Here is a 9,847-nt window from a genome sequence, read left to right on the forward strand (position 1 = left end):
TGTTAAATTTAATTTGTTTCATTTAAATTATATTTAACTTAGGGGGGGTTAGACTTAGGGTTAGACTTAGGATTAGGGGTTAATAAATTTAATATAGTAGCGGCGACGTTGGGGTCGGAAGATTAGGGGTTAATATATTTCATATAGTTGCGGCGACGTTGGGGGGGCAGATTAGGGGTTAATAACTATAATGTAGGTGGCGGCGATGTTGGGGGCAGTAGATTAGGGGTTCATAGGGATAATGTAGGTGGCGGCGGTGTCCGGAGCAGCAGATTAGGGGTTAATAATATAATGTAGGTATCAGCGATAGCGGAGGCAGCAGATTAGGGGTTAATAAGTTTTATATTAGGGGTGTTTAGACTCGGGTTCATGTTAGGGTGTTAGGTATACTGTAGACATAGATTTATTTTCCCCATAGGAAACAATGGGGCTGCGTTAGAAGCTGGACGTTGCTTTTTTGCAGGTGTTAGTTTTTTTGTCAGCCAGCTCAGTCCCATTGTTTCCTATGGGGAAAACGTGCACGAGCACGTTCAGCCAGCTTACCGCTACCATAAATAACGCTGGTATTGAGGTTAGATGGGGAGCTAAATTTTGCTCTACGCTCACCTTTTTGTGGCTAACGCCGGGTTTAAAAAAAACCTGTAATACCAGCGTTGTCTTAAGGGAGCAGTGGGAACAAAAGGCTCGTTAGCCCCGCAAGCCTTACCGACAAAAACTCGTAATCTCGCCGAATGTTTTTTGTTTTTTTCTTGGTATCGTTTGTTCAAAAGCAGGAATTTAAGCTCAGGAACCAGTCCATATCTGGGGCACTTTATGGCAGCGGTTTTGCAAGAATGTTATCAATTTGCAAGAGCACTAGAGGGCAGCACTAGTTCCTGCCATGTAGTGCTCTGGATGCCTACCTAGGTATCTCTTCACCAAAGAATATAATGGGAAGGAATCAAATTTGATAATAGAAATAAATTAGATTGTTTTTTTTTAAATTGTATGCTCTGTCTGAATCACAAAAGAAAAATGTTGGGTTTCATATGCCTTTAACGCGGTTGCGATATCCAAAATCCTCAAGTTAGTGTGGATAAGCTTTTGCTTGTGGCTAAACATTTTGCTTTCAACTTGTAATATGCAAGATAACCCGCGCACGTTAAAGTTTACTTCTGGTTGTGTTAGCGTGTTAGTAAAAGCACTAAATAGGGCACCATTTGTAATCTGTGCCATAGTCTTTTTAACTCATATATTGGGGCCCATTTATCAAGCTCCAAACGGAGCTTGTGGGCCCGTGTTTCTGGCAAGTCTTCAGACTCGCCAGAAACACTAGTTATGAAGCAGCGGTCTAAAGACCGTTGCTCCTTAACCCTGTCCACCTGCTCTGATGAGGCGGACAGGAATAGCCAGAAATCAACCCGATCGTGTACGATCAGGTTGATTGACACCTCCCTTATGACGGCCGATTGGCCGCGAGTCAGCAGGGGGCGGTGTTGCACCAGCAGCTCTTGTGAGCTGCTGGTGCAATGTTAAATGCGGAGAACGTATTGCTCTCCGCAGCGAGGTCTTGCGAACCTGATCCGCACTGTCGGATCAGGTCCGCAAGACCTTTGATAAATAGGCCCCTTAGAATCCATAGTAAAAAATGTTTAAATACCTTGTGTTTGTAAGAAACAACAGAGTTAAAGGGGGAAGGAGTGAATACAACGTGTGTGAGGTTGTTTGAACATGGAATTATGTCTTAAGGGGGTTGTCAGGTACCATAAATAATGGAAGAAAACTCTAGATAGGTGGAGAAAACTCTCGCTAGGGGGCCGATTTATCATAGTGAGAGCAGACATCGATAAATGCTAACAGCATACACTATCTGCATTTATTATTGCACAAGCATTTCGCATGAAATGCTTGTGCAATGCCGCCCCCTGCAGATTCACGGCCAATCGGCTGCTAGCAGGAGGTGTGAATCAACCCAATCCTATCCAATCGGGCTGATTGCTGTCCGCTGCCTCGGAGGTGGCGGGCGAGTTAAGGAGCAGCGGTCTTAAGACTGTAGCATTGACGGGTTGTTAAATCGACACCTAGGCCTGAACAGAATGTAGTGTTGTGTTCCACTATGGTAAGCCTGGAGAGTGCTAAAATTAGGCAGGAGAGATTACAATGATACAGAAGGGTGAGGTGACAGGGTTCTGCCATTTAAACAAATCTAAATCACTTAGTAGCATGGGAACTAGGTGATATGAAAGTGTTTGTAGTCAGCTTATTTTGAGTTACTGAAAACCACAATATTAAAATGAAATATAGTACCATGGATTAATTGATTAGGACTTAAAGGGACAGTAAAGTCAAAATTAAACTTTTATGACTCTGATAGAACATGCAATTTAAAAAAAAAAACTTTCCAATTTACTTCTGTTATCAAATGTGCTTTCTTCCCTTTGTATCTTTTATTGAAGAGTAAAACTAGGTAGGCTCATAAGAGCTCAGGAGTGTGCACGTGTCTTTAGTACTCTAGTGCAGCAGTGTTTTGCTACATTATTTAACAAAGCTTACTGTCCATTTAAGGCACAACGTTGAATCACCTGTCGATTTTCTAAATCATGCTCAATTTTTCATCCATAGCTATGATGAAGCCCGGAGAATAATGGAATATGATTATCCTAAAAGCATTGATGATGAGTTTTCTGGAGTTGATGGAAAGGTAGATGCAGCTGTTGAAGTCAATGGTGAGTCTTTTTCATTTGTTCAATCTGTAATTAAACACATAAACATATACAAATAATTGCAGCATTATCTTTTTTGTCAGATTGATAATAAAAGAATAATTCATGGATTTAAAGGGATATTAAACAGTAAATACGTGCTAGACAGTATATACATTATAATTATGTATTCAAAGCAAATATTAGCCTTATAACAATATGTAGATGTAGTTTTACCATATATTAGTTGATTAAAGGGACCGTTTTTTTCTCCTTCATCCCCACTCAAATCGTGATCCTGGAAATGCACGAGTACAGTACATGTTACAAATGTTGAACCCTAGCACCCCGTGGACGGTGATACCTGCAGGAGGCTGGGGCTTTGTAGATTTAGTCCTGCCCCCTCCCGCGAAGGCTGGCGTGTGAAAAGTTATGGAAAAATTCCAAATGAATAATTTATCTCAGTGTTTGTTTTTTCTAAGAACATACCAAAGGGCCATGGTTCTAATACTCTGCAGTCTTGTTTTCTTTCTATATAGATCACACCTGCTGTGAAGGGTACAATAGGTTTAGAATCCTGACAGTTGCTTTATGATTCTTAAAATAAGAATCATAAAGCAACTGTCAGGATTCTAAACCTACTGTACCCTTAAAGTGATGGTAAATTCACTTCCATAACTTCACATAGTATGAAAACTCTTCTCCTAACTAGCATATTGATATGCTTATTTTGTTCCAATGTCAAATCTACTTTTAATACTGAGCAATTTTGTCAAATTCAATCATTTTCCCTTAGGCTTCTTTGACTGGCAGCTCTTTCAGCCAATCAGAGCCTCACCATACGCCCCATGTAAGTTAATAACAGCACGCTCCCATGCTTGGAATTCAGGCTGGAAGTATAACTGTGCAAACGCAACTGCTACGCTATTTGCGCAACATAAACAGTGAGGCTACTTGCAGTATGTTAACAGTAAGCAGCCTCACTGTTTATGTTGCGCAAATAGCGTAGCAGTTGCGTTTGCGCAGTTCAACTTCCAGTCTGAGTTCCAAGCACTGGAGCGTGCTGTTATTAACTTACATGGGGCACATGGTGAGGCTCTGATTGGCTGAAAGAGCTGCGAGTCAAAGAAGCCTAAGGGAAAATTATTCAGAGAGGCTGGAATGAATCAGGTAACGGAGCCTGACAAAAAGGCTCAGTATTAAAAGTAGATTTGACATTGGAATAAAATAAGCATATCAATCTGCTAGTTAGGAGAAGAGTTTTCATACTATGTGAAGTTATGGAAGTGAATTTACCATCACTTTAACAGCAGGTGTGATCTAGATAGAAAGAAAACAAGACTGCAGAGTATTAGAACCATGGCCCTTTGCAATGTTCAGAATGAGATAAAATATGCATTCTGATTAACAGATTAAAATAAAAAAGAAATAAATGAGGAAGCCTTTAGGAACTAACAAATGCATCATTAGTGCTCTAAGACAGGATGTTTTCTGTTCCCAAGTCTACATCAGTCACTTCTATGATACAATTACTTAGCTAAATTGTAAGAATAATAGCACTGTTTTATGCCTTCAGTGGTAGCAGTAACCTGATAGACAAATGCATATCACTTTATAAAATAAAACATCATGAAGGGGTTGAAGGAGATATCTGTAACACTCTACAAGTCCCACGAACCTCTGGACACAGACTTTTCTTGGTTGTTAGTAATACACAGAGATCAGTAAACACTAACACACATGCATGTATGTACACAAACACACATACCTAGACACACATAATATTGGGAATTTGAGTCCTAAACAATATGCAGATTAATCAAGAACATAGCAGGTCTGCCTTCTAGTCCACTTTAAAGGGACATCATACTATGCTTTACCTGTAAGTGTATTTAGTTGGTTGAAAATAACTGATTTACCTTTATTTTGTTAACTGAAATAGCTGCATTTTCCTTTAGGAACCACCACCTACACTGAAAATATAAATAACAAATGTATTTTTTTAGAAAAGCTATGTACACGAGACAATAGCACTGATTAATATCCCAGTGGGGTGTAAAAGAGAGACACATATTTTTGTATTTAAAATAGTTGGTTGTGCTAAGCCATAAAGAGCATATAAGATTCAGCCCATACAAATAGGCTGAACCTACAGGTAAAGCAGACTTGTTGCTGTTCCCCAAGTCTAAGCATAGTAAGGTATTAAAATGCTCTTTATGGATTAGCACAACCAGCTATTTTACATACAAAAATCTTTGTCTCTTTTTTACACCCCACTGGGATTTTAATCAGTACTATTTTCTCCTGTGTACATAGCTTTTCTACAAAAACATTTTTTTTATTCAGATTTTTAGTGTAGGAGGTGGCAATAGGGTAGAGGAGGGGCAGAGGAGGTAGGTAGGTGGAGCAAAGAGGAGGTAGGGGGCCCTGCCATACTTTTGCCCGGGGAGCCCTGGTTGGTCTCAGTCCGCCTCTGGATCTGAGTGTGATCTATCCATCTCATATGAGGATGCGTGACGGCCCGGGTATAATTACTACTATATTCGTTCTCTTCTGAATCGTTGTGTCTGGTTTTATTTATTGTAGATAAAGGAGGAGTTTTGTGACAAAACTTTCTCTTTCCCTGCAATAAATAAAAACAGACACAATTCAGAAGAGAAAGAATATAGTAGTAATTGTAATACCCGTCACGCATCCTCATATGAGAGTCTAAAGCCCTACAGTGACAGTGAAACCCCTGCCTGCCCCTTTGTTTAACTGCATAATCCATGATGGAGCGCATTATCTTGTGCGTAGCTTGTGAAAAGGGCTTAGAAAGGAAAGACTGAGGCTGAGCTAAATATACAAGGAAATGTACAGTACAATTTTGTAATTTGTAACTGGTAGAAGCAGCACAATTAATAGGATGAAAATTATGTTACTAAAATATTGAGTACATTAAAGTATTACCAAAATTTATGATACCATGATTCCCAAACAGCCTTTGGGATTTGTTTTAGCTTAAAAAGGCTAACCTTACTTTGGTTGCATCTTCTACAACTGACTGTGAAAAGAATACATTTAGATTTATAGTTTTAACACTGGGAAAAGAGACACAGGGGCCTAGTTATCAAGCCGTCTACTTTACCTGCCTTCGCCGGTTCAATACGCCCGCCTAAGCTCGCCTACCATCGCCGCTGCGGACCTGCAAAATATTGCCTAAGTTATCAAAAAAGCTGTCAAAAAGCCGCGCAGCAAGTATGGGGCGATGAGCAGCGAACTGTGAGAGTTATCACTCATCCGATCTCGCTGCTCTTCGGCTTTTTGACAGCTTTATTGCTAGCCTGTCACTAAGCACCCACACTAACTACACTGTTCTACCCCCTATACCGGTGCCCCCGGAGCCCCCCGCAACTAAATAAAGTTATTAACCCCTAAACCGCCGCTCCTAGACCCCACCACAACTCTTATAAATGTATTAACCCCTAAACCGCCGCTCCCGGACACTGCCGCCACCTACATTATACCTAGTAACCCCTATCCTGCCCCCACTATACAGCCGCCACCTATAATAAAGTTATTAACCCCTATCCTGCGGATCCAGGACCTCGTCGCAACTAAATAAATACTTTAACCCCTAAACCTCCGCTCCCGGACCCCGCCGCAACCTATATTAAACTTATTAACCCCTAATCTGCCCCCCCTACACCGTCACCACCTATAATAAATTTATTAACCCCTATCCTGCCCCCCTACACCGCCGCCACTGTAATAAAATTATTAACCCCTAAACCTAAGTCTAACACTAACCCTAACACCCCCCTAACTTAAATGTTAATTAAATAAATCTAAATAATATTTCTCTTATTAACTAAATTAATCCTATTTAAAAATAAATACTTACCTTTAAAATAAACCCGAATATAGCTACAATATAAATAATAATTTTATTGTAGCTATCTTAGGATTTATTTTTATTTTACAGGCAACTTTCAATTTATTTTAACTAGGTACAATAGCTATTACATAGTTATTAACTATTTAAAGCTACCTAGTTAAAATAAAGAGAAATGTACCTGTAAAATAAAAACTAACCTAAGTTACAATTACACCTAACACTACACTATACTTTAATAAATTATTCCTATTTAAAACTAAATACTTACCTGTAAAATAAACCCTAAGATAGCTACAATGTAATTAATAATTACATTGTAGCTATTTTAGGATTTATATTTATTTTACAGGTAACTTTGTATTTATTTTAGCTAGTTAGAATAGTTATTAAATAGTTATTAACTATTTAATAACTACCTAGCTAAAAGAAACACAAAATTACCTGTAAAATAAATCCTAACCTAAGTTACAATTAAACCTAACACTACACTATCATTAAATTAATTAAATAAATTACCTACAAATAACTACTATTAAATTAAATTAAATAAACTAACTAAAGTACAACAAATAAAAAAGCTAAGACAAAACATAAAAAAAATAAGTTACAAACATTTTAAAAATATTACAACAATTTTAAGCTGCTTACACCTAATCTAAGCCCCCTAAGAAAATAACAAACCCCCCCAAAATAAAAAAAATTCCCTACCCTATTCTACATTAAAAAGTTACCAGCTCTATTACCTTACCAGCCCTTAAAAGGGCCTTTTGCGGGGCATGCCCCAAAGAAAACAGCTCTTTTGTCTGTAAAATAAAAATACAACCCCCCAACATTAAAACCCACCACCCACATACCCCTAATCTAACCCAAACCCCCCTTAAATAAACCTAACACTACTCCCCTGAAGATCATCCTACCTTGAGCCGTCTTCAGCCAGCCGACCCACTGATGGAACCGAAGAGGAGATCCGGAGCGGCAGAAGTCATCATCCAAGGGGCGCTGAAGAAGTCTTCCATCCAATGAAGTCATCATCCAGGCGGCGCTGAAGAGGTCTTCCATCTGATAGAAGTCTTCATCCAGGCGGCTGAAGAGGTCTTCCATCTGATAGAAGTCTTCATCCAGGCGGCGTCTTCAATCTTCATCCATCCGGAGCGGAGCGGAGCCATCTTCAGATGAGCCGACGCGGAGCCATCCTCTTCTTCCCGACGACTAACGATGAATGAAGGTTCCTTTAAGGGACATCATCCAAGATGGCATCCCTTCAATTCCGATTGGCTGATAGGATTCTATCAGCCAATCGGAATTAAGGTAGGAAAAATCTGATTGGCTGATTGAATCAGCCAATCAGATTGAAGTTCAATCCGATTGGCTGATCCAATCAGCCAATCAGATTGAGCTCGCATTCTCTTGGCTGTTCCGATTGAATCAGCCAATCAGATTCAAGTTCAATCCGATTGGCTGATCCAATCAGCCAATCAGATTGAGCTTGCATTCTATTGGCTGTTCCGATCACTAACTTTATATATGCATCAAAAATATAATTATTATTTATATTGTAGCTATATTAGGGTTTATTTTACAGGTTAATATTTAGCTTTAAATAGGAATAATTTATTTAATAAGATTTATTTTATTTCATTAGATTTAAATTATATTTAACTTAGGGGGGTGTTAGTGTTAGGGTTAGACTTAGCTTTAGGGGTTAATACATTTATTAGAGTAGTGGCGAGGTCCGGTCGGCAGATTAGGGGTTAATACTTGAAGTTAGGTGTCGGCGATGTTAGGGAGGGCGGATTAGGGGTTAATACATTTATTATAGTAGCGGTGAGGTCATGTCGGCAGATTAGGGGTTAATAATTGTAGGTAGGTAGCGACGACGTTGGGGGGGGGGCAGATTAGGGGGTAATAAATATTATGTAGGGGTCGGCGATGTTAGGGGCAGCAGATTAGGGGTACATAGGAATAATGTAGGTTGCGGCGGTGTGCGGTCGGCAGATTAGGGGTTAAAAAATTTGAATAGAGTGGCGGCGATGTGGGGGGGGCCTTGGTTTAGGGGTACATAGGTAGTTTATGGGTGTTAGTGTACTTTAGAGCACAGTAGTTAAGAGCTTTATGAACCGGCGTTAGCCCATAAAGCTCTTAACTCCTGGCTTTTTTTCTGCGGCTGGAGTTTTGGCGTTAGATTTCTAACGCTCACTTCAGTCAAGACTCTAAATACCGGCGTTAGAAAGATCCCATTGAAAAGATAGGATACGCAATTGACGTAAGGGGATCTGCGGTATGGAAAAGTCGCGGCTGGAAAGTGAGCGTTAGACCCTTTCCTGACTGACTCTAAATACCAGCGGGCGGCCAAAACCAGCGTTAGGACCCCCTAACGCTGGTTTTGACGGCTAACGCAGAACTCTAAATCTAGGCGTAACTTTGGCTTTTTGTGTGCGCACATAAAAAGCTTATTTCTAGCAAGTTAGTGTGCGAGCGGGAGCGATGAATACAGCTCTGCTCATAATCTAGCCCTTAATAAGTAACGGTTGTTTTGGAAAGTTAATTTGTTGTATCTTTCTTCCCATTGCTTTGGCAGCAGTTATTTACTTTGCATTGAGCCATACCTGATGATGCAAATACATTTAACCAACGTTATGAATATTGCTAAAGGGAAGAATCATTTTGATGTCATAATCTGTATTTTTTCAAGCTATTTAAACATACATTTGTTTTTAATCACTGTCTGTTTTTTTTCTTTAGGATATATTTACTTCTTTTCTGGACCAAAGGCTTACAAATATGATACCGCAAAGGAAGATGTGGTTAACGTTGTGAAATCCAGTTCCTGGATCGGATGTTGAGACAGTCTTGCACTAACTTTATATATTTCATCATCAGAACCTGTGTATGAGACACAACAACAAGACATTTTTAATTGTATTATGATCTAAATATTGTTGTTGAATGAAATTAAAAAAAAATACACTGTAAAATATAATTACAAAAATTATCCCTATTATTTTAATATTTAATTGGGTTTAATAAATCAAAATTATTTATCCATAGAGCCTCTCATCTTCTCATAGGAGTCTCCCTATTGCCACCCTATCTAGGTCTAGGAATGTGATATTTTACTTAAAACCACATTTTTGCATTTGTATTTCCCTTTTATTTTTAAAAATGGTTAGCAACAGGTGCTGAAATATCCCCGAAATAATGGGTCTCCAAGCAAGCCAAAATACCCATATTTTATTACCTACCGAAGGTATACAAAAGTCTAACGAACCCCCCCGAAAGACCCATTATT

At 39.2% G+C, this 9,847-nt stretch overlaps 1 long non-coding RNA gene across 1 annotated transcript; it reads left to right on the top strand.

Annotated features, from left to right (window-relative positions):
- The first annotated feature begins 2,498 nt into the window (after nucleotides 1–2,498).
- LOC128654583 (uncharacterized) lies at nucleotides 2,499–9,605 on the top strand. The gene is made up of 2 exons (XR_008401467.1): nucleotides 2,499–2,705; nucleotides 9,301–9,605. It is a non-coding gene; the product is annotated as an uncharacterized LOC128654583 (long non-coding RNA).
- Nucleotides 9,606–9,847: the final 242 nt, after the last annotated feature.

The sequence above is a fragment of the Bombina bombina genome, chromosome 3 (assembly GCF_027579735.1).
Source record: "Bombina bombina isolate aBomBom1 chromosome 3, aBomBom1.pri, whole genome shotgun sequence".
NCBI classification, from domain to species: domain Eukaryota; kingdom Metazoa; phylum Chordata; class Amphibia; order Anura; family Bombinatoridae; genus Bombina; species Bombina bombina.